The 25,788-nt window shown below is 40.2% G+C and overlaps 1 protein-coding gene across 3 annotated transcripts in view; it reads left to right on the plus strand.

Annotated features, from left to right (window-relative positions):
- The window catches only part of FGF14 (fibroblast growth factor 14), a 534,916-nt gene that overhangs the window by 240,310 nt on the left and 268,818 nt on the right, over window positions 1–25,788 (plus strand). The window contains exon 1 of one of the 3 annotated variants that reach the window (XM_032496713.1): window positions 9,370–9,662. The exons of the other annotated variants lie outside the window; for them this stretch is intronic. The gene's annotated coding sequence lies outside the window, so the exon portion shown is untranslated. Of the gene's footprint in view, window positions 1–9,369; window positions 9,663–25,788 lie in introns of those variants that run through there. 3 annotated transcript variants of the gene reach the window in all.

Consider the following 25,788-nt stretch of genomic DNA (forward strand, 5'->3'; position numbering starts at 1 on the left):
ATTGCTACTATTTTATTATTCAGTAAGAGCATGTTTTACATCTGACTCTGCCAGAGCTCTGTGCTAAGTTTTGAGGATACAAGGGGCACAAGGCGCAGCTCCCGCCGTGATGGACGCGAATCAGCAGAGGAGAGATGAGGAACGTCCGACGCAGCTCCGCCAGTGGGCGTGCGTGTCCAGTTCCACGCACATGCCAGGCCGTGGTAGCGGCTGAGGGCTGTGGAGAAAGCAGCGACTGTGGGAGAGTAAGAAGGTCGTGAAAGGCCTTATTAAAGGTGGGGGCTCAATGAGGGGCGTGAAGCAAGGGTAGGTGGGACTTAGGAGTGAAGCGGAGAAGAAATGTGTGGCAGGCGGCTGTCTGTAAGAGGAATCTGTAAACCGATCATTTGGGCATGTTTCAAACCTTCTATGTCAGAGTAAAGATTCTAAATTTTTTCTTGAGGCAAACAGAAGCTTTGTCAGTTTATAATGAGGCGTTGGGGTAGGGTATCAGGCAATGGTATTTCAGGAAAGGTAAATTATTATTTTAATGCAGGAAGAAAAGGGGTGGGAGAGGGAAGGCAAAAAAGGGCAGCTGTTGAAATAACTCGAACCCGGGGTGAAGAGGAAGCAGACTGGCAGTGCAGTGAAGACAGAGACAAGCACGGAGCTCTCCCCCGGAAGACTGCGGGGACTGGGGGACACAGGTGGCAACTGTCAATCACGGTGACACGTCTCAAAGGCAGACATGGAGAAGTCAGTGAATGTCTGGGTCCGAAATTGGTAAACGTGTTCTGTAAATGCCACATGGTGAATATTTTCAGCGTAAGGGCCATATGGTTCAAATGGAACTACTCAGCTCTGCTGTCGTAGCATAAAGCATCCACAGATAATACCTAACGGAGACAGGATGGCCGTGTTCCAATGAAACATTCTTTACAAAAGCGGGCTGTGGTCATATTTGGCCTGTGGGCTGTGGTTGCCAACCCCTGAAGATATTGTAAACGTGTTCCTCATTGTAAGTGTAGCCCTGCATCATTTTTGTAGTGGTTGGGGGTTTATTATAACTAGATTAATTAGGCTATTATCATTGGATTAATTATTCCAAATGTTTTGAGGAAGAGAAACCTCCAATGGCAAACACCATGCACAACTTTATGTAAACATAACTTTCTACCAAAAATGCCTTATCAAACTCACTTTTTATAACAAATATCATCACTTTAATAATACAAGACAAGAGTCCTTTGGTGCTATTACAAATTAATACTAATAGGAAATGCCTTTGCCTCTCTTAATAAATGGATTTCAGAGAAAACTTCAACTTTATGATGGCAGAATGCAAAATAACCAAGAATTGAAGTTAAAAGATTATGGATTCCAGCATTTAAATCTTTATTTATCTTTCTGTTGCACTAATTAGCAATGCAGTGCCTTACATTTTCAGGAGAATATTTATCAAGCATTCTTAAAGTTCTTGCTTAAAAAATTTACCAAAAAGTCTTATGATTTGAGCTTTAATTATAATTGACTCTGAATGAAAGCTATTTGGAGTTACACAATGGCTCATCTTCTAGAGACTGACATTTTTGCAAATATGATGAAAGAACTTCTCCCTAGGAAAAAATGTGCACTTACATGAACACGTGTAACTTTACATACATGCATATTCATACATGTGTCCATACAGACAGTTTCTGATGATTCACAGCCATCCATGGATTCAGGCTGAAAAGCCTCTATTTTAACTTTTTTCCCCTGTCAGTGATTTCAAAGATGAGTCGTACTGAAAGGTCTTTGACATTGTACATAAAGTGAAACAATATTGTGTTAGATTGAAAAACCTTATTGTGTTATGTGTTCTAGGTCAGACAAGTATTGTTGAAAGTCAACAAGGAGCTTTTCTTTAAAACCCTCTGGTCCCATTGTTTCTTGATATACCACCAGGCACATCATAGTAAAAACGAAATCATCCCTCTGAGAATGGAAGACTTCACATCTGTAAACAAGGGCTGTGCAATTGAATGTGAAATTTATGTGTATAAACTTACACACACATACCCCACTATTCACCTATACATTTTCATCTGTATGTACAAACAGGTTTAAATCTATACCTAATCATGGGGAAGATTAAAACATAGAGCCTGTCTTCAGGGGCTAAATAATCTTTACGAAGAGCTGACAAAATGTTTTGGAGTATCCAACTTGATCCCAGTTTTGACTTTTTGAACACAAATCTCCTCTTAGCAAATATTTCCAATCCAGCAAACATTTCTAATCCTTTTCTTGTTTGGCCACTGTCTACTACTATTTGTTTCTGTGTCTCCCAGATACGGCGTGAGAAGTACAAATTTGTGTAAGACACAGTTTACTTATGCAAACCACTGAGAAGTAAACAGATGATAACTGAAGTAAGGGGCTAACCACATCTCCTGTTGGATAAGTAGGAAATTTTGGATGGTTCATAAAGAAGAAAGTTACACAACGCATATTTATGGCATGGAAAGAAAATGAGGAAAATTGTACTGATTTTCCCCAAAATGGATGCAAAAGATGAAAGTTCAAAATCTATCTAGAACACAAACATATGTTTGATTATTTTCAAAGATGAAAAACATCATGTAAACTATGTAATTCACATTTAATGAATTCATATTTAATGAATATTTAATGAATTACTATTTAATGTCATTATTTAGTCTAAATAATTTATAAATGTCCTGAATAAATGCTATAAAAATATGTTTATATACTCTATTAACATCATTAACAATATTTTATATGTACTGAATTCCCAAATGAGATTAGTTGTCTTTTTGATAACACACGAGGGAACTCTAGTTCTAAGAAAGGCAAAAATTCCCCCTTTGTTCCAGCATGCCTGTGATGCAGCCAAACCTTAAGATTGTTTCCTGAATGTGTTCTATAATTTTTCCTGCATATGTGCCTTTATTTATGAAGTTCCATCTTCCTGGAATGCCATCTTTTCTTCTACCTCTGAAATTAAACCCCATCTTCAAAGCAAGGTTAAATGCCAGCTGCTTCATTGAGACGTTACTGCTTCCGTCTCTTGCACCAACTATACATAACAGCTCTATACCTCTCTATGCATTGAATCATATGAGTGCTGGAAGTGTCCAGGGCATAGTAAGTGCTCAATAAATACAGCCCTTTCTTCATCTTTTTATTCTCTTCCTCAGTGGCCAGTTACCTTGTTTTCCTCATCTTTGCATACCCCATAGTGTCTGAATTTAGTTGAATTTGACTCACTATAAAAAGTGTCAAGATGCAACTGGGCAAATCAAACCAAAAAAGATTGCCAAGTTTGCCAGTGTCTTTCCTTAGAGTTCAAGCCTGCCACCTCAAGATGTTTTTTTTAATCAATTTTGACCTGAGCTTTAAATATTGTGCCGCTCATTTAAATTCCATGGCAACTTGCTAACAGTACTGTGGAACCAGATTTGAAACGATCGGTTTGCCAAAGTTCTGTACCCACCTCTGTTTCAGGCTCATTTTTATGGGAGTTGTCCCTAAACTATATCTCTTATAAAATGTGAGTACTCATCAAATTGAAGTTCAGAAGTGGGTAAAACCTGCTGAAGTTCCAAAACAATGTGTTACAAGGTGTGTTAGAGCCTCATCAAGAGAGAAAATCAACAGGGCGTTAATGTGTGTGCTTACATTCTGAAACAGCCCACACCATCGATGAATTTCTTAAAATGGTTCTGTGAGCTTTTCAGGTTATCCTCAGCACAGCTGTGGACCACCTCACTCATTTTCCTCACTCACAGCTAGTGTTTAATGGAATATGATTTTAGCATAAATAAAGAGGAAATGAATATGGGGTTAACTACTAACTGAAAGTCATAATGCATTTCCCCTTTGTACTCCAAAAAAGCATTTAAGCATACTTCCCTTATACCAGCCCTGTTGGAAATGTTGGAAGCTACTACAGACATAAATAGAAATGTCTGCAATACAACTGTTTACCTCGTGATCATGTTCTTTAGGAGTAAAGCTTCTTCGGTTATTAAGAGTGATTTATCTTTAGAGCATTTATATTCTTAGCAGTAATGCAAATTGGTTTGTGTATCTTGGCATACATCACTGTGTACTACTTCGGCTTACTGAACATAAAAATATTCAAACTAAATATTTTATAATAAAGGAAGTTATATTTTGCTTAAAAAATTTTTTGAAGCACAACCATTTTTGAGCTGCTTCTCTATAGTAATCCTGTGATCCAATGTAAAAATCTGTTGATCTGCTTGAATATAAAATGCTATTTGACAGAGACACTCTAATCAGTGTTTCTACTACAGTCAAAAATCTGTCTCCATCTTCAATGAATGTTCATTGAATATGCAAAATACTGATTCTAAGATGCAGCAATATATGTTGGCATTTACAATTATTAATAGATGGTGACATTGGCCGTTTAAAATTAAATGCTTTCTGTATTGAATCCAATATCTGTGATGTTCTGACTACCTAACTCATCTGGTTGAGTGCACTGAAATACTATGAAAATTGAGTTTATGAAATGACAGGCAGTTCCCATTTAATTTCTTCCACTTAAAAAACTACTGGTTCTGGATGATTGAATGTATTGCAAGAACCAGAGTGTCAGCCAAACCCTGCTGGAAAAACCAAATAAAAGAAGCAGGACTCATGCCCCAGTTAGCTATATTTAACATTGTAATATTTCATGCTTTGGGAAATCTACTCTCCAATAATGCAGAAAAACTCTCCATCAAAGCTAGTGATTATCAGTGATAAAAGTGCTTGGAGATATTTTAGAATTTCGAGCAATTAGGGATTCAAAAACATTTACAGTCAAACTAGATTTTTTTCCACCACCTTGTCAAATATTTGAAAGCACAAAGTTGGAATAAAATAGGTCAGTGGTTCCTCATGAAAAAAATTTAATTGGCTCCAATAGAGGTCAACCATGGTCAATTCAATGATCAGGGGAAAATACCTAATTATTCCTCTAGACCTACTTAATACAAGCAGCAATTTTCTTCTTTCTCTTGGAGAAAAAAAAAAAAACAAAGACTTTGCCTGAAACAATGGAAAAATACTTCACGTTCAGTCAAAATGTGGAATTCTAACCTCCAGCCGCAGATCGTAACACACTGCCTTTCGTAATGTTTACTGACATTATGAAGCGAGCCAACTAGTCTCATTTTTCTAAGTTCTTTAGCAAATGTCCTCTCCATCAAAATAGCATGGCAACTGTTTGGTGGAGCAGAGCCTCCTTACATTAGAAAATTGGCACTTCCTTTGTGTGAGTTGTGTCTTGCTACACACCCTGCGCTTAGGTTTTGGATACAATCCTTGCTGTAACCTAATTTGAATTCTGGAAATGTGTTTTACTTTTGATTTAATCCCTAAATGTCCCTTCATGTTTGTAAATAGGGCACTGTTGCAGGGCTTGTGACTTCAGGGACAGAAGAAGGCTCTCAGGCTGGTGGCTGCTGAAATTTCACCCTTTCTCTTAAGGTTTTTAATGTTGCTAGAATGCAGATGCCTTTGGGAAAGAGAGCTCTTAAATTACCTGTCTCTTCAAACCAGGGATAAGTGAATAAAGGCCATCAATTCTGTGTTCTAGGGCAAGTTACTACACTGTTCTACCTGAAGTTTTCCTACCTGTTAAATGTAGCAAGGACAGAATTTGCTATTATTGTGAATTGTTATTAATGGAAATATTATGAGGATGAAATGAGTTAAGGGCTTAGCTCCATGCTTGCAGGTACTGGATGTTCAATGGAAGTTGGTTGTTATCAATTTCATTCTTATTGAAACTTCTTTGCAATTTCTGTAGAAGTCTGAGCTTAGCTCATGGTATGATGGTGTTTTGGGTAAGTGTAACTTTGATAGTGGTGCTGATGACTGGCTGCGGGGAAGGATGGAACCAGAAGGATCCTGACTCTATCCTTGGGTCTACTGAAGATAAACGTACTGTTTTACAGGGTGGACTGGTCGTCCCTGCTTGATGGCATATTATTTTGGGGGCAGGGCAGTGAGAGGAGGGGCATCACAGGGGTGGCAAACAACAGAGTGGTACATGGGAGGATCCCTGAAGCAGGGAGTTGGAGAAGAGAGAATGAACCTCAGCCTCTGTCCCCAGTTTGCTGAACAGCCGGAGTAGATGTCCCTGGACCCAGATGATGCAGAACAACCTTTGTGGAGCTCATCATCCTGCTTCCAAGATGGTCAGTGACTTCTGCATTATCCTATGGATGAGAAGGGGAGAAAGAGGGCACAACAGGGGGGTAAGGCCCTAAAGTGCTGCCTACTCAGGTAAAGGACCTCTGAGACAGTTCTCCTCTGACTTGCCGTTCGTGTAGCGCCTGGAGGCCTTGTTAGAACACAGGCTTTACCTGAGCAGGTCTGAGTGGGGTCGCTCGTGTACATCTCCAGCAAGTTCCCGAGCGATGCTGATGCCGCCGATGTGAGGACCACACTTCGAGTGGCCATGCCTCAAAACATTGATTTTTTTTGTTAAAAGAAGCCAATCAAGTCTGGAAGGAGATGCAAAACTGTTTTTACGCATAACCTGAGGCTTTTTGAGCCTTTAGGCAAAGAGCTTGGATTCAGTTAATAAGAAACAAAACCTTAGTAATGAGCCCACGGAGAATGGAAGTACCAGCATGCTGGGCATGTGAAGTCGGTCAAACTGCCTGAGTCCACCTTAAGGTGAGCCTTCTGCTGCTGCTCTGTAAGGCTTGGGATCTAAAGCCAAGTGGGTGTCTTACCCTGTGAGGACGGTGATGCTTCTCTGCTTCCGGACCTATCGTTTTCTTCCAGAGCAGAGAGATTTTTCAGCTCCTGAGCTGGGAGCCCATGATTTACCATCAGTATTTATTCTCTCGTGTGGTTGCTTTAGAGAGTTTAGTCAGGGATCTTTACCTTTTCTTCCTGTCGATCTCTTGATTTCACCCTCTCCCACTCAGCAAATTTCATCAGATTTTTAGGGATGGCAAATAGACCTTCAATGTCATCTCAGAAAAATTGACTTTTTGGAGAAATAATATTTTGCCAGGCAGATTTCACAGCGATTCCCCTGTGATTTAGATCTTTCTCGGCAGCCTTTCCCCTCTCTCTGCTTTGGCAGGGCGCTCGAGGAAGGACCTGCAGGCTTGGGAGCTGACCCGTGTCTCCAACCCCTGAGGATGCTGCAGGGGGGAAGTCTGCACTCTTAGAGATTTCACAGAGACAGCTTCTGGGAAGAGCACTAGGTGGAGGTGGGGAAGTGGGAGGAGACCTGGATAAGAGTTACTTCTCGGCTACTGTGTGGCTCTCTAAATGTCAGTTACCTCATCTGTGATATGGGGTTGTAGCGCCTGTTTTACTTACGTGGAAGGTTAGACAGATAACATGAGAAATGATGAAAGTTTGTTACTGGAAGGTATTCAAACTTATTATTATTAATATTTGTGTTACATCAGAGATTCCATCACTCACTGTCGTATCTGAAGTAGTTTACTGTTCAGCGGCCGAGCAGAGTTCCTTGTGATCTTAACTGATCATCAAGGATGGTAGAGTCAGTGGCAAAGCAGTGGTCTTCTGCCCCTCAAGGTTTTCCCTGGTGAGAAAGCTGGGCGATAGCTCTAATCCCCCGACTTTGCTGCCTTACAACAGATCAGCACAAGGTTTTCCCACTTTTGGTATCAAGATAACAATAGTTCTCAACAAAGAGCACGCTCATTACCATTGCTTGTTGGACTATCACGAGTATTTTGTCAGGCCTCAACCCAGCAGCCATCCAGAATGATAAGGAACCTACTTCTGTCTCCGTGAAATGTCTTCGTGGCTTTTGGCAAGAAAACACCTTTCACTGCTATTTCTTCTTTCATTTTGTTCTGGCTACTACTGGTTTAGAGTTCCTTTAAAATGGTTTAACTGGGAGCATTTAGGAAACAGCGAATTCTTATTATTTGTGCAAAGTAAATCACTCATGCCCAGTTTGTTAGATCAATTTTCAGTAAGGTTTGTCTTTTGTCCCTTGAAAGGAGAGTCTGTACCAATAAGAATTTGGCAGCGACTTCCTTCTGTGGCAGGTTGTCTGTCACAAAGGAAACATTGGTAGAACGCCGACATTTACTACTTCTAGGAGGTGTATGTGGTCAGCCTGATCTGTATTCATCTACAAATTTTTTGTACTCTCTGAAAATGCACTTTGCTTTAAAAGAAACACAAAGTGTGTTTGAGATTAAGAATGGGCGTGCTCTATTGCCTTTTAAAAACTGTCCATAATTCTTATGTGTGGCAGACAACTGAAAACGACTTAAATTGTGAATCTGGGCTACATTCATTTTCGTCAGGTGTGTCTGTGATGTGTCTTTTTGCTTATTTTTACCTTCAGGTTTCTCTGCATTCAAAGGAAAATGTTGACTCTATCATATTATATGATTATAGGGAAAGGACCAAATATAGTCCCATTTACCACTTTATCTATTTTATCATGTCCCCAAATAACCCTTTTCTGGATAAAGGTCATTGCTAGAAGGCCAGAGGCTAAGTAGAAGGGACATAGAAGGTCACTTGCTACAGAAATAAGAAGGCTGGGCAGAGTGACTTGGGGAAGTGACTACCTTCTAAGCTGCAGCTCACTCATCTTTAAGACATAGACTGTATATCTTAAAGGGGCAAGGGGCAATCCCTGAGCACACAGACCTCAGGATCCAGCTCACATCCTGTGTCCGACCTCCTCTTGTTTTAGTCATTTTTATTAACAGCAACATTTTTAACATCTCCCACTTTCTGGGCAAATTCTTGCTTGTTTCATGGTTCAGTATCAAAATCTAATTAAGCTAATTACCAAGCACAGTGTATCTGTAGAAATATTTCAATAGAATGTGGCAAGAGTAAATCATTAATTGCTGGAAGTGCAGCCTATTTCTGAACTGTCACCTACTGCCTTAGCACAAAAGCATGAAAGGCATCTGTAAGCTACTGAAAAAAATCCACACAGAATTCTGCAGCATTTGCTCAGGAAAAAACAAGAGATCCTTTCCTTGTAAGAAACAAATCTTGGAAGATTGTCTTGGTGTTACATCTGGGTACATCAGCCACATTATCATCCCAAGTGTGAACATGCTGGGACATGCCTTTCTAGAAGTGGGTTATTAAACAGAGACAGCAAATCGGTGACAGACTGTCTGCTTGTTTTCTGCATAGAGACTCAGGGTGCACGAGGCGGAAAGGAGCTCTTCTTTGTTACTGGTTATGGTACACGGAGCTAGGCAGGTGGAGGGCTAAGGCAGTTGCAGCGAATGTGCAGAATTAGGGCAGGTTTGCTTGCAGAAGCACAGGTAACACTGGAGATGGGAGTCACTCCTCACCCCGAAGAGAAGGGAACACATGACTCTAAATGTGCATTTTGGGCTGCGCTGGGAGCTGCAGTGCATTCCAGTAAGTGGCCGCTCTCCCGGGCTCGGGCTCCAGTTCCGCAGTTTTCTTTTGCTTGACTGCTCGTTGTAATGAGCAGAAGCAGGGCCCTGGGCTCTCGGCTGGGACACAGACTTCAGTCAGCAGTGAGCTGTACACACAAGGCAGTTGTTATTCCCCCAGTGCCTCTGCTCTGTTCACACTGAGTGGCTTCCAGCTCTCCTGAGAGTTTTATTTGACAGATGGGCTCTAGGACAAAGCAGTTCTCCTATGAAGGAGGCCAGGTGGGTAATTGGGCAAGGGGAAGATGGCAAAGCCTTTCAATCATTTTACATCCTACAGGGCATTTTTGTTGTCAACAGTTTGGCCTTCAGCTCCAAAGTTACTTTTGTACCTCTGAGTACTGATGGGTTGGTCTGAGATGGCAGGTTCTTAACAATGTGCATCATAAAGAATACAGCCAAGTGTCAGCTCACTCTGTTTTGCTGCTCACTAGCCAGGGACACGATGAATCTATCTGAGTTTTCACTATGATCAGTGGACAAAGGAATTCATTAAGTCCACCATAAGTTCATCTAGATGCACATTGGAAAACTATTCATCCTAGATAGACTCGTCAAGAGATCGTAGATTTCTGATCTTGGCTCTGACCATCTAGGGAAATTGCTCTATGTGGAATCTTTCTGCTCTAAAAGCCTTAGCCATTTTAGAACAGGCAGCACATGGCTGTATTTTAAAAGGAACATGCCAGCCATCTACAGATTTTACACAGTCAGAATTGCAAAGCAGCAAATGTTTGTCTTAGGCATTTAGCAGCAACTCTCCAGGATTTTGAAGTTCCACCTGGGATGCACCTTTTGAAGAGCACAGCTTTCTTGTTCTTATGACCCAATCCCATAGTCAATGAAAAGATTATACAAACAATCATTTTGCTTCTAGACCAGGGTTGATATAAGAACAGACTCCATGTAATCACATGTAATTACCTATGAAAACAGGCAAGTATAGGCATGGGCAGTGGACAGAAATTAGTCCAGTTTAGCATGCATCTTGTTGATGATTTCTTAATTTTTCTTATTATTCAAACAAAGTCCTGGCTTATGCTTTGCCTGGTTTCCTCCCTTCCTGGCTGCCTACGAAGTCTTCATTTCCTGGTTAGTTGTCTTTTGCACTCATCCTCTACTCAGGAAGAATAGTTCAGGCTTGGTAAGTGGCAGCTTGAAGTCCAGTAGCTGTGGGTTGAAATCCTGCCACTGACAGCTGGAAACCTCATGTCCTTGCAAAAGTCAGGTACTTTCTCTGAGTCCCTCAGAGTCCTGAGATGTAAACCAGGGCAAATCACCTCCTTGCTTTGTTGTTCTAGGAGTCAATAAAATCACAGCTGGAAACAGGTTTTTAAGAGACTGTGATCATTCTTCAATTTGGGTTTTGTTTGTTTGTTTTTGAATGAAAATTAATAGACAACAGGATGACAGGCAGAAATCAGGACCATCCTTTGCATGCCAGAACATTCATCACCATTTTTCAAGGAGGACTAATTTCCAGTTCGAATGTCTACATGAAGTGAGAGCTTCACCATTAGTTATCTTTGCTAACCACCTGGACGACATTTAACCTGACCATCAGCACTTATAATTTTGGTTTTTTTTCACTTGACTATCCCTCCTCTTTAACTGTCATTCATTCCTGGTTTTACAGATATTTCTTGAGCTAACCTTTGCCGAAATACATCATTATTTCTACTTTACCCTTTGATATGTTTGACATGCTGCTTATACAAAGAAATATCCCAACTCTAACAATTCTGAATAAGATTAAAAAAAAGACAATACCCAATTTATGCCAAAGAAGTAGATATGTATGCAGTTTGTACTCAGTATGTATGCAACAGTGTCCACACTAATAGATTTCCAGAGTGAATACACGCATGTGTACTGACCATGTATATATGCACATGTGTGGTCTCCCTCAAATCAGCCTGCAGTTTTAGGGCTCCTCGCTTGGTGCTTTCATGCTGCCCCGTTACTCATAACACTTTTGATATATAACATCTTTGCTAAGATTTTGAAGTACTGTTATCGTTCTTTTCCCTTTTTCTTCTCAAACACCTTTCTGGTGTCCCGGCTTAGGGCCCCTCAGGGCGACTAGACTGATGCTCATTCATTGTCAGGATCTAATGCAGTTATGCCGGGCATTTGCATATTGTGATATTTTATGCATCATCATTATTATTACTTATTACTATACTGATATTATTTATTGCCTATTAAATTGACATATATCAATTTAAAAACATGTCCATAGGTAGTTAATCATTTATTTTAGTGTCTTATCCCACCAAGAAAAACTCTTCATTCCAACTCAAGCTTTCAGGCTTTGGTCACGTGTAAAGACACATGGCGGGGGTTCTGTCCATGGGGAAGACCAAGGCGGGTGAGTTGTCCCCCAGTTCACTTCATAAAGGAAATTGCCTCACCTGCCTGTTACCAGCAGACCTCAGGGATGTTGCGGGTTTGGGTACAGACCAGCGCAATAAAGTAAATATCACATGAATGTTATGGTCTCCCAGTGTGTATGAAGGTTATGTTTACACTGTGCTGTAGTCTGTTGTGTGTCCAACAGCCTCATGTCTAAAGAAACACTGTACACACCTTCATTAAAAACTAATGCCGTTGGAAAAATGGTGCTGACAGACTTGCTTAATGCAGGGTGGCCACGAACCATCAATTTGTAAAACAAAACAAAACAAAACAAACAAAAAAACAAACTCAATATCTACAAAGCACGATTAAGTGAAGGGCAATAAAACGAGGTGAGGCTGTGTTGTCTCTCTCGGGTCCGCGGTGTGGCTGCACTCAGAGCTGTCGCAGAGGCCGTGGCAGCTGTGGTTGCCCGTGGCCAGGAGAAGCACACACGCTCCTCATGTGCAGAGTCAGAGTCTCTAGATGTGCAGTGTGTGTGACTGCCCTGCACGGGTTTTCTATGTCTCACGTGACTATAGTTTGCATATAAATGCAGTGTTTTTTCACTATTTTAAGAAATGTGCTGAATTTCCCAGGAATGAAACTATGAATCAGGGGAGATTGAAGTTTGTTTTGCTCAGCCCATTGTAAGGAGTTGCTCACCATCTTTGAAAGGGGCATCATCAAAGGTGATGCTGCCGGTGGCTTTTTGATCACCAGCGCGTCACCCTCGTGTCCATCAGTATCCGTGGCTGTTGTATTTTTGATCATTTTACGTGTATGTATGAACCTGCTATTAGTCCTTATTTCAAATAAAAAAAGAGATCATTTTCCCAATCTTCAGTAGATGTAGCAGAGTCCGGTCAGAAGAGAAAAATGACCACAGTCATTTGAACAGAGAGACTTTTAAGAATTCTTACTAAAAAGCTGTCAGCTGGTACCTTAAAAAGTTAAAAAGAAATGGCTAAGTTACCCTGGAAGTAGCAAGAAGCTACTTGCAGGAAGAAGCTACCACCACTAGGGTTGAAGGAAGAGAGGGGAAAATGTAGAAACTTTACTAGAGGCAGGAACCTGTGAAGCTCAAACTCAGACCTCTGGGGGGAGGGCAGCTCGGCTGGTGCCAGCGTCTCTGAGCTCAGAGCAGGGGCGGAGAAGCTGGGATCCAGACCTCTGATGAAGGAATGATGGCTGGTTGGTGTCTGAGGGAAGTGGGGCCATGCAGCTGCATCCCCAAGTGTGGACAGAACCACAAACTGTATTCAGGTGCCACCAAGGACGGGATCTGTAGTGATGAATCATGGTGGGTGAGGCTAGCGGGAGCCATCAGCAGCCATGAGGCTTCCTCCCAGGCGGTAGATGGAAGGAGCAACTTTCTTCTTCCTCCTCCGACTTGGGAGTCTTGAGTGCCTCTCGTGGCAGATCCTAACAGGGAGAAACTTGGCAAAGCAGAAACGGGGTTTGGGGTCCCAGGCTCAGGATCACCAAGCAGAACTTGGGAGAGAGAAATTTTGGAGCCGAGAGGCAGTAAATTAACAACTGGTACACTTGGCTATTGTCTCACATCTCCTGACGCCAAACTGACTCATTGTAACCATGTCATCTAGTGTGGTTGTATATAGGCATTTGCATATGATAATACTTTGAATATACTGAAATATAAATACATATACACATATTGTAATACACATAAATAGAAGTATATATAATTGATGTATTTGTTTCCCATTATTCTTTTCTATTACAATCAATATTTTACACTGATTTAAATTATGTTTAGAGGGAATTAATCATTTCATTTTAGCAAAGGAGACATCTTTGTTATAAAAAGTGGGCATTGAGTCTCATAGTATTAAGACCCCTTGTCTTGGTTCAGATGGTATAATATCTATTTGGACTTTAGACTGTCAGCTTCTCACCCGCGCAGAGCGGCAGGGCCATCTGATCTCAGCCACAAGGCTTGTGCATGAAAAGGACCTCATGTGCTTTTAGGTTCTGACTGCACTGCAGACACCGTCTCATAGTGGGCATCTCTTGATCTTTTTTTTCAGAATGGGCGTGCATTAATGGCATTGTGACTCTCAGCCGTCATTCTGGTTGTCCCCAGCTCCTTAGGGCTACTTCTAAAGTATGAAGTACTTTATGAAGACACACGTGGGGAGTGGCATCCTCCCCTGCTGCTGTCTCTGCCAGTGGGAGAAATCTGAGTGCCCACTCAGTCAGGGCCTGGGCTTCTTATGCAAATTATATTCAAAACCAGTGGTTACCAGCTATTGATCATCCACAGCAACTGGGGACCCTGGTAGGAGTTACAAAGTGTATTTACACTTTCTCAGTAGTGAATATTGTCCCTATTTTATAGATGTGGTGATTGACTGCAGGGACTTTGGGACTTGCCTAAGACAACTGGCTCCATTCTTGTCTGGTTTCGGCAACTTATAACTTCCTTCCACTCTGCTTCCCTGTATAAACGCAGGACACAAATGTGTTATTTGTGAGGAGTGATTTTTTGCAAACAGTACAATTACTTGACAGATTACTTGACAGCAATTAGCTGAAAGATTCCATAAATTCGTAACAGAAGTGCCTGATACATATTGCAGTCTCAGTGAATATCTGTTGAGTATATTGATTAAAAATATTTCTTGCAATGATAAAATTCAAGGTGGTCCATTTTGATCTTGAGTGCATCATCTCTCCAGTTTTTATAAAGGCCAGATGTGCAGAGTAAAGCTAATTACTGAGCATTAGAAAATGATTTTTTAACAGGGTCTCCTATCATTTAAGCTTCAGGCAAATGGAGTTTCACAGCACAAGAGGGAAGGAGACAAGGTCCTAAGAATGACAGCTATTCCCAGAGAGGCTCCAAGTATAAAATCTTGGTCACAAAATAAAGAGAATAAAATGTACTTTTGTATCTATGCAATGCAGAAAAGAAAAGAATTACCTAGAAGACAAAGCCATTCATTAAAATGAACTGAAGCAATTATGTGATTGGTAAATCACTATTTCAGCCACTCAGGAAATCAGATTGATCAAAATTACCATCATTTTCTATTTCTATGTCTTTTAAGCTTTGATGAAGCAGAATCATTCTTGAAGACTTGATATCATGGTGAACATTTTGTTCATAGCCACCTCACCTAATACTGTGTTGTTATAGAGAGAGAGGACTTCTGTAACTGAATACTAAATGCAAACTTTCTTGAAAGTTAAGCTTGGGGAAAATCTGTAACTCTTAGGCAGTAACACTGACCGGAATCACACACTTCTGCTGGCTGTTAAAATTAGCTAGCTGCTAAAAATACTAGAGTCAGTGTTTGAAACATTTTATCCTGGAGTATTAGCGTTCCTTACAGTCACATTGCAGGGCATGAAAGGAAGCACATCTTGCTGAAATATGCTCTTAATAAATACATAAGCAAATAATGAGATTTGCTTTCCTCTGTCCAAAATATCAGATATTAGGTTAAATGTCTGCCAGTGCCCTCTTCTGGATAAAATATAATACATTTACAGAAGTTATCCACTTTTTTTTTTTTAAACAATGGGCTAAACAGTGTTTCCTTTAGCTTTGAGAAGGGAAACAATTTATAGTAGAATACAATTTGGTTTTGTTGTGAGCATAAAGGATACACTATACTCACTGTAGTCAAATTAATGTGAACAAAGATTTAAAATATATTACCTTGGTACTTAATTAGCTTTCCCTGCAGTCTTGAAAACGTCACTCTAAAATTAAGATTGTATTCTGAATTCTGTATCTATTAGGTAGATAAACAGATTTTACAAACATTTTCAATAGTTGAAACAGAAGAGGTTTGACCATTAGCCTTTTATGAGGGGACAGTCTTTGACATTATTCTAAGTTGGGTCCAAATTCTGGTTAGAGCTTCAGTTTCTTAAGATGAAACTATAAATCAAAAAATATGTTTACTTTATTTGGTAATTGTGAAAATTAAATGGACTTAGGCATGATCCTGACCTTTGTATTTTCTACAGTATCTGCTATGATAAGAGTTTTATGGCATAAACAAGTACTCTTTTAATATAAATTGTCCAAATTTGAAAAAAAATTTAATTAAGATATGTATTTCTAAATATTAGATGTTAGAATTTCAAATCTATACATTTTCCAATGAAATTGTATTTATGTCTTCTAATTGTGTGTATCAAATACCTTATGGGCTGACTGATTTCTTAAGAAGGAAATACTATAGTAAAGTATGTTTACCAAAGCTTGAAAATATGCAACAATTATGACCTAAATATTACTTCATACTTTGAGATATAAAAGAACACTTCATTTGATGTATTTAATTTCATCAAATTTCTAAGTTATGCAAGTTGTACATTGTAACAGAACTTTGTTTTTTGAGTCCATGGTACATCTATATGCCACACTGTGAGATCTGTTTTAATTAATATGAAATAAAGAATTCTCTCTTTCTTCTCTGATGATCGAATTTACCATTTTGTTGTTTCTTTTAACTTGGCAGTAATTGGAGCCTTTATCAAAATTTAGTTTTTCTAGAACTCGTCAAAGTATCAGGAGAAACTTAGTCTCTAGCTCATTTCAGGCTGATAGTTGAGTCAAGCTGTTATTACATATATAAATTATATAACTTATGTTAGCTGTGTGTTTTGGAGAAATGACCCCAGGCAAGACTGGAAAACTAACCCACTTACTAAAATATGACTTTGGGTACATGAGCCATTCCCTCTGTGCCTTAGTTCCTTTGTGTGTAAAATGGGAATAATAGTTTCAGATTTCTAAGTTAGACGTGAGTATTAACGAGCAATCTAATACAAAGTAAGTCCACAGTGTAAGTTATTTCTCCATTTTATGTTTATACACATATGGGAAAGTAGAAAAGCCATGGGCTTTGGAATCACACATCTGTATAAATATCACCTTCTATGCTTGTTTCTGAAATTTACATTTCTATCTGTAAGAACGTTGTCGTGAGTATTAAATGAGTTCTGTGCAAAATGCTTAGTGTGTGTGGTGTCTGCTGCAGAGCAGGTCAAAAATGACAACTTCTAATACCATTTTTGCATACCACCTACTTTGTGCCAGACCCCGTGTTCAGAGTTACAGTCTCTGATTCTCACTATGTCCAAGCAAGGTAGTCCTGAGAAAACTGACCTCAGGCCACACTGCTGAGAGGCCCTTAAATTGCATTAGTTCTTCCCTTCTCTCCTTTCATCCTTCTGATGTTTCACCTACTCAAGGCCGCATGCTATTTCCAGTTGCACAGATTTTCACACTTCAGAGCCCTCTGCTGTATCATTTCTAGAAATGCACAGTGACCCTTTGCAACTCCAGTCCCATCAACTTGAACCAGTCCAGTGTCTTATTTCATGAGCCAACTAATATGATGAACTGAATTATGGCAAGGCTTTTTTTTGGATCCCTGTGCTCCTCCCAACAAATGACACACTTACCTCTTAAAGACTGATTCTTTCTCCTCAGGTCATAGGGGGACTTCCAGATAACACAGAAGGTCAGTGATGGTTCCCAGTTCACCCCCACATCATCAGACCACCTCTTGTCTAAGCTGCCTTTACTTAACCCTGTATAACTCTGCAGAGTTTCAAAAGCTTAACATGCACGTATGTTAACCCACCTTCAAAGGTAGCGACAGTTGCATACGTTACATTTCAATCAAATTAGGTAGATTATTTGGGCCTGGAAACGGAATAGGAGGAGAGAAAATAACCAATTTATTTTCTCACATACAGCAGTCTTAGCATATGTGAACCTTGAGATTAAATATACACATCCTTGTTTTTTTGTTGTTGTTGGTTTTTAATTTTCTTGAGAAAGTCACATTCTCGTGTGTAAAATGAAGAGAACTGATGAAATAAGGTCTGAGGTACCTCTCAACTCTGAGTCTGTATTTAATTTGAATTGAAATTAACTAGCAAATTGCATTTAGAGTTGAGATCAAGCACAGCCCATGAAAATCAGGTTTAAGAAAGCATTGCCTTGGCTTTTTACCCGAGACTCGTCATTTAGCACAACTCCATATTCAGAGCCCTTCTAACTACTGATTAATCCCTACATGGGTTTTCAAAACAGTAGCTTGTCCTTTTGCCTGCTTCAGGGACCTTGGGTAGTAAACATATACTGAGCAACAATTTATGTTTAGCTGCAATTTAGTGGAGCTGGGACAATATTAGAGGCTTGACTTTCAAGGCAGCTACTAAAACAAAATTGCAGGAGTAGAAATTCAAGATGCTTTCTTATCTCTTTTTCACCTTGTCTTCAGCTTTTCCTTTGTACATGAGGTAGAGTGATTTTCCTCCAGTATTTTCAACTTATATCTACCTTCAGGATCAGTTGAGGAAATTCTGTTTTAGCACACCTGACCTTTCAATACCAAAGAAAAAATAGGGTGATTGATTTTACTGCATATGTCTCTGGATACTCAAGCTTCTCATCCTACCAGAGGACATTCATTCTCACCTTAATCAAAATAAACTGCTAACTCCCCAAGATTGCATATTGTCAGAGAAACTTGTGAACTCAGTTTTATTGTTCTGGATATCAAATCAGGAAATTGCCTATGTCTTCCACTCCTAAATATTGTCATAATCACTGTCTATTCCATCAAAGTTCTTCTCTTAATAATTAATCAGAAAATGGAGTGACATCACCCTCACTGTTTCCAACAGAAACAGTAAAGTAGTTTAGAAAAATTACATAAATTTGTAAGTTGCAAAACTTTGATCAGATGGTTTCTCCAACACTTACCTGTTGAAGGATCATGGGCAGGTGAACTTTCATTTAAGGGTTATTTTCAGATTAAGTGAACTTGGATTAGGTACAGTGCTTGGCACATACAGGGAGGTTAATAAGTTGTTCTCCCTCACCAGAACATACACACCATACCACACACACACACACACACACACACACGCCCATACATATACACACATGGGGAGTGGAAGAAAAGAAAAAGAGATAGAAACTTAGTTTAATGAAAATATAGTTGCATTGAATTGATAAAAAAATACATAGAGAGTACGTGACACAGAGCGTGCAAAAGAGGGAAGATGGGAAGGGTTAAGGCCAATTATACTGCTTTCTAACTCCCTCTGTTTAATTTTGCTTTGTTTCATGTTTGATCAGTGGTATTTCCTACAAGAATTTCAAGTACCGTAAAAGGGTAAATGTTGGGAGTTTTGTGGGAACTTTCCACTGGAAGCATAAAGACCAGAAATTGTGATAGTAGAGGGCATTGGGGGTCAATATTAATGAGTGTTTTGGGGAGCCACTGCTGACAATTTGACCCTTTGTGGTGAGGACTGTCATAATCATTTCACTTAAACAGCACTTCATCTGGCTTGTTAATGAGAAAATTCACACCTGGGCGAGGGGCCTCTTCTTCAAAATGCATTTCTCTTGTGCTAATTCTGATTGTAGGTTGTCAAGGAAATGCATCTTCAAAGCCCTTCCTGTTGCCATTTTTTATGTGATTGCCTCGGAGCTTCCTGCTTCCTTTGACTATGTATAACTCGTATTGTTATACTAATTTTTGCCTCTAAGTACGTATCAGAGCCAGCCTTAATTTTATGCACTATCTTGAAATGATCAGCAAGTAATACAAGTCACTTTAATTACTAGTCTATACATTTTTTTCTCCCTGAATATCTTTTAGAAAATGAAAAGAAAATATGTAACTAAAAATGCCTTGTTAATAGGAAAGTCAAATGGAAGAAAGAAAAAAATGTTCATTCATTGATTTTTTTCTTCAACAAACACTTAATGACAACTAATTCATGATGCTGGGGATATATCAGTAAATCAAAACCCACCAGAACATCCTATCTACATGGAGTTTATATTCTAGTGGAACAAGAATAATCACAATAAATAAGAAAAGTATAGAGTATGTTAAAGATGATGAATGCAAAGGAAAAAAGTGTAGCAGAGCAAAAGGAAAAAAGTGTAGCAGAGCAAGGAGTTGGGGTATGTGTAGAGATATGGCCATTTTTGACAGGATGAACCTCATTGGGAGGATGATATCTGAGTAAACATTTGGAGGTCATGAGGGAGTTTGCTTTGTGGGCAGGAGAATGAGCAAAGGTTTTAAGTTGGAGCATGAGTTATATGAAAAATGAGGCCATTTACTGTAGTAGAGAGAGAGAGATAGGAGATGAGCTCTGAGAGGTGACAGAAACTAATCTCAGAGGACCTTTAAGGCCGTTAGAGGAACTGGCTTTTACCCTGACTGAAATGGAAAACTATTTCATCCATTTCATGGTTTTGAACAAAGGAATGGCAATCTCCTTAGCTGTTAAAAGGCTGCAGGGTTGAGAGTAGACTAACGGAGAACAAGTTGGAAATAAGAAGCTTTTTTAGTAATCCGGATGAAAGGTGATGGAAGCTTGGACCAGAGGGATGGCAATGGGGGTGATGGCAAGTAGCCCTGATATATTTGAAAGTAGAGCAGACAAAATTTGCTGATGAATTAGGTGTGGCATTGAGAGACAGAAAAGCATCAAGGATGAATCCAATTTCTTCAATAGATGGAAGGTTATTGAAACTGGATAAAGAAACCAAGTCAAGTGATTTTACAGGAGAATGGGTTCATTTAAATTATGACATAAATTGCTGATGTATATTCTAAGGGATTAACCAGGACGTTAGCTTAGAATATGTTCCTTATCATTCAAGGCACAAGATTTTATACATCTATTTTCATGTTTAACATTGACCTCGTTTAAATGTTGTCCCATCTCTGTCAGTTTTGGATTGAGCAAGGTTCCAAGCCCTTATTTAAGAAGCCATTTAGCCATTTTTCTTGCTGTTGTTAGTTTTCTGGTTGTGACTCTAGTTCCTGAAATTAATGAGAACTAGTCTTTGGGAAGATGGATTAGAGTCATTTGGCAAATGCCAGTTCCATTTTGTCTCTTAGCACAGCTTTCTCTTTTACAATGAGCACAGGTTAACAAGAGAAGACACGGTTTCAGTTTTGTTTTTTTTAAATAAGGCTAAGGAATTTCTTTGTAGGAGGGCTTACTAAATTCCAACTGAAGTGAACTATATTCTATAGGTTTTTCCTTTTAAGTCCATTCTGTGAGATAAAGGCATTTCACAATAATCTTTCACATATATTGGTATTGTGATATCTTTAGAGTGCTATTGACAAAATGTTATTTTGTCTTAATTTGGTTTTTTTTCCTTTTCCATTTTGGATTTGCACCATAAGTTTCTTGGTGGTAATTTTAAATATAGTCCCTGTAGAGCAATAGCAGAATGGGTAAATTAAATATCTTGATATGGAATTTTTGAGTTCTCTGTTTCAGCTGCTTAAACAGTTATAGCCAATTTAAAAAACAATGGTTATTTTTGAGATTTCATTTGAAATGATATACTGCTGTATGTATATGATTCCATTTATAGATACTAAATCTGACACATAATTTTACACTTGGAAACTCATTTTAGTTTTGCTGTTACAAATTTTACCATTTATGTTCACAATTAATACCTAGATGTGTGTAATACTACCTCAGAGTTTTGGCACATTTTAGCAATCAGTTATGTCCTTAGATATAAAGAGTTTGTAGTTTCATATGGAAGGCAAATGCACGTATTCACAGTAACGTAAGTTAGTAACAATCTGTAAGATATGATAACTATATGATATATGACATCTATATGACAACGTTACAATCATAAAAATTGGAACATGTGTATCTATTCAAAATAATAATTAGGTCATAATGAAGGAGCTAAAGGATGAAAAGTTACATTTGGTTAAAGGTGGTACAAGATGGCAGAAAATCTTGCTGAGAATATTTCAAACAATGTCAGTGAGGTTCTTGGGATGAGCAGTCACACAGAGCTGAAAATGTTGAATTGTAATGAGCAAAGCATCACATCCTGAGTGAAGGCAAAGTAAAATGTGAAAAGTCTTGGGGATTCCTTGGTGTCCCCCAGAATTCTCCTTCATCGACTGATGCCTAAACTCTGTCATCAGAGTTTTATTGCTTTTCCTAAAATGTTTGGTACATAGTTAAACATGCCAGGCCTCTACTGAGAGCTTCAAAGAATCTGCGGACCTCTAAAGGTGCCAAAGAGCAAGGTGAATAATTCTCTCTTTTGCCTGGCTTAAGGGTTATGCTTTGGCTGAACGAGGGAAAGAGAAGCAACAACTTGACTTTAGCCAAATAGCATGAGGAGTGTTTCTCATCCTCATGTACATTAATTCAGTTTTTTAAATTGTTTGTTTCTTTAACAAGAGTTGCCATTTTCTCTGCTGCTGCTCAATCTTCTCTTTAAAATGTTTTTAATAGTCCTGGAAAATGGGGAGAACGTTTCAGTCAGAATAAATTCATTAGAGCATCCTCACCCAAAGGAATGGGTCATCGCCTCGGAGCTGGAAGGACGGTCAGGTTCTCTGTGACCTGGTGGCCTGGTGACTCCCCAGGGTGGTCTCCTGATGCCCTCTGCTTTCTTAGCTTTCTGTTGAGAGGCAAGTTTTATTTGGTCTTCAGTTCAATGGCACAGTATGATATAGCTAGTAAATGAACTTTTAAAAAATGTGGGTAAATTAGATCATTACCTATAGAGCATGATGAACTCTTCTGGAACCAAGCTAATTCCCCATTCTGCTGTCTCTGCATTGAGCACCAGCTCCAGAGGGAGGAAGAGTCTATGTAGACAAAACACCAGCATTTATCCTTTTAGGTCTTAATCACTTCTAACACTTTTAAAAATAGCTTAGTCTTTCCAAACATTGTACGCATTTGGAATGTAGATGGTTGATTTTTGGAAGGAGATGAGGTAGAGAACTGAGAGAGTGATGTTTAAATTTGCCACTCTTGAGAGAGAAGAAGATGACCAGCAGCAGAACCAGCAGTCAACGGGTGAGAAAGCACATTCGGAGGAACTGAGGAAGACCCCGGTAGACTTCTCTAGAAGGCTGGCCTCTGGCAACTGCTGCAGCACCCGAACTGGGAGTCACCCTTGACTCCTCACGCTCACCTTGGTCGGTTCTTGGTTCTTTCAGTGAATTCTGTGGACACTTCTTCGGAACATACCCCCAGTGCTACAACTTTTACCACCTCCATTGCGAGAACTCCAGCCCAAGCCACCTGCTGTCCTGGATTAGTACAAAAAGCCCTCTGACTGGTCTTTCTGCCTCCACTCTTGTCCTTCCACAATCTATTCTCTGTCCAGAAACCAGATGGAGCCTGTTAAAACCTAGCTCAGTGGGCACCATGCCTCTGCTCAGAAACCTCCAATGGCTTCTCAGGTCAATAAAAGGAAGAGCCAAAATCCTTATGGGAAATGCGCTGGGACCACAGAGTAAGATTCTCTGCCTGTAGGCCTGAGCAGTGGCATTCCCAGAGGCCGGAGACAGCTGGAGCTGTGCAGAGGGTCGACCTTGTAGGATGAGGAGTCTTGGAGGAAAGTAGCCCCTGCTGAATCCGTGGCCAAGAGAGAGCAGGGGAAGAATTACCCCCGTCTCACTGCCCACTGTACTCTAGTCTCCTTCGACTGTCTAACACTGGCCAAACCCAGCTGGCAGCCAGGGGGCAAGGAAGCACGGGTTCTACAACCCATATGGCTATCACCTCACGTGGAGAGGAGCAGAAAGAGCAAAGGTGATGAGGGCGGGCAAACGGAGGAATGGTATGGACGATCCCTTGGCTTTATATTCTTAGCTCTGTGCTCGGCAGTCCACAGGGGAGAGTCTCAGGTGTCATCAGGCATGCCACACTCCAACTAGTCTAAGAGAACAGCTTGAGCATCATTTTTTGAGTTTCCAGTTCCCAGAGGCTTTTTGCCTTTCCCTGCTCCCTGCCTTCAGGATCTCCCAAAACCCCATCTTTGTTAAGAGGTGTGACTTAAGCACAGTCCCATTTTTTCCAGTGTATCATGGTCCAGCTCAACTGGCAAGTACAGGTGATTGACATGCAAGGAGGCTGGTCTTGTGCCCTGCTGACCAGGGATCATTCTCAGAGAGGCTGGACCTTCACCCTACCCTCTAGGCCATTCAGTATTTTTGCAGGGGCTGGAGATGACCGAGGAGTTGATGTAGTCCTAGATCACTACTTACTGCTGCTTCCTCCAACACCAAGAGCTCCACGTACAGGGGAGCTGAGTATACTCAGTGGAACTCACACCTGAGCTTTTTCTGGAGATCTAAGAACCAGTGATTTTTGTCACCATCAAGATCCTCTTCAAGTCCTGGAGATGCCATCTTGATGGGGATGCCAGGGTATAATTTGGGGGCAAACTTACACTAAAAATTAATCATTGTTTACCTAAAATCCAAATGTTACTGGGTGTCCTTCATTTTCTCTGGCCCCCGCACTTGAGAGGACACAGCATACAACGTGAGTGCACTTAGGTCTTCCTGGCCTGGAGCAGCCAAGAGAGAACCAAGAGATGAAGTCGTTCAGGCCCCTTGGGGGTAACACTTTGTAGTGCTTCAAAATTTCTATCCCTCACATGCCAGGCCACACGCCCAGCAGGAGTCAGGGTGCACAGGGAGGGCTCTGAGTCTTCCTCCTTCCCCATCACTGAAACTTACCAGAACCTCCTAATATGCAACTTGCAGCAAGAAGTTTGTAATTGTCAGATTTGTGACTGAATTGTCAAAATTACATGAAATCAGCTGCATACATTTTGAAACATAAGTTATAATTATACGTGTTCTCTAATAGGATGAAAAAATTGCAATTTGTCCTCAAGGGATACAATAAAACCACTGGGAAAACTGTGAGTGCTGCCATGTCTACTACATTGGTGACCAGCCCCAAAAGCAATTTTAGTGGCATTCATGTGCCATATCTCATCAAACCCCAGCAGATCCCCCCCTACCCCAACCACCAGAAAGCTAAGTATCAGGAGCAGAAAAGTTGTTTGTGCCTGGAAATTGATCCAACCTAGGGCTTGGCAACCTCTAAACTACCACTATTAGAGGGTCTTCACTGTGATGCTTCTGTGTGACACAGACAAGCACAGGCAAACACACACACACGCAGATGCAAAAACACACACACGCACACACCCCCACACCTGAAGCTACCCGAGGCTGGCTTGGGCACCTGCACCAGCCCCGTGAAGCTTCCCCAGAGTGGTCCTATACCCCATTCAGAACATCACATGTGGTTTGGACTTTGGGGTCCCTCTAGCGGAGAGGGTGATCCACATCTTCTTCTCTGCAAAGATTCTCCAGTGGTTGATGAAAACGAAAGAAAACCTGTTTCAGGGACGGGGATAGTGAGTCCAAGTAAGTATCTGAAAATTTACATTCTGCTCTAAGAATATGCATGGATTTCGAATTATACTTTATAATAAATCCATTTTGGTATGACTCTAAAATATCTTAAATTATTTATGTCTCAGGAAAATTCACACCCTGGGAAGTGGCCCCAAAGTTTATCTGCTGGCTTCCCACTGTCTGTTTACTTTCTAAGCCCTGATCTGAGCCAACACACCTGTACCAAGAGCAGAGCAGGTGCCAGAGGAGCTCCTGCCCCATCTCCTGAGAGTTCACCAAGGCAAAGCCAGCAAAATTGCATCTGGCAAGGATGTTCTCGCCTCTCTGCAGTATTCCAAGCGTGTGATTCATCTCTTTTCAGATACCTTGAAAGTGGGTTTTTTTTGGTCTTTTTTTTTTTTTTTTTTTTGGGCCCTGGAGGTTCTGTTAGTAAGCATCATTCATGGCCAAGGACGAATTTTAAAATATGTGAAACTACTTAAAATTAGAGTTCTGGCAATCCATTATTTTTTGAAAAAAATCAACTACTGCCAGACAGTATTTTTTTTCATGGTGTTGATGTTACTGTCAATAGGATAATTTTGATTGAGGTAAATATTAAAACTACTCAGACTAGATTCATCCATGTTGTTGCGTGTGTCCATGGTTTGTGCTGTCCCTTTTATTGCTGAGTGGTTTTTGATGGTATGAATATATCATCA

This window comes from Camelus ferus, chromosome 14 (assembly GCF_009834535.1).
Source record: "Camelus ferus isolate YT-003-E chromosome 14, BCGSAC_Cfer_1.0, whole genome shotgun sequence".
In the NCBI taxonomy this organism is placed as follows: Eukaryota; Metazoa; Chordata; class Mammalia; order Artiodactyla; family Camelidae; genus Camelus; species Camelus ferus.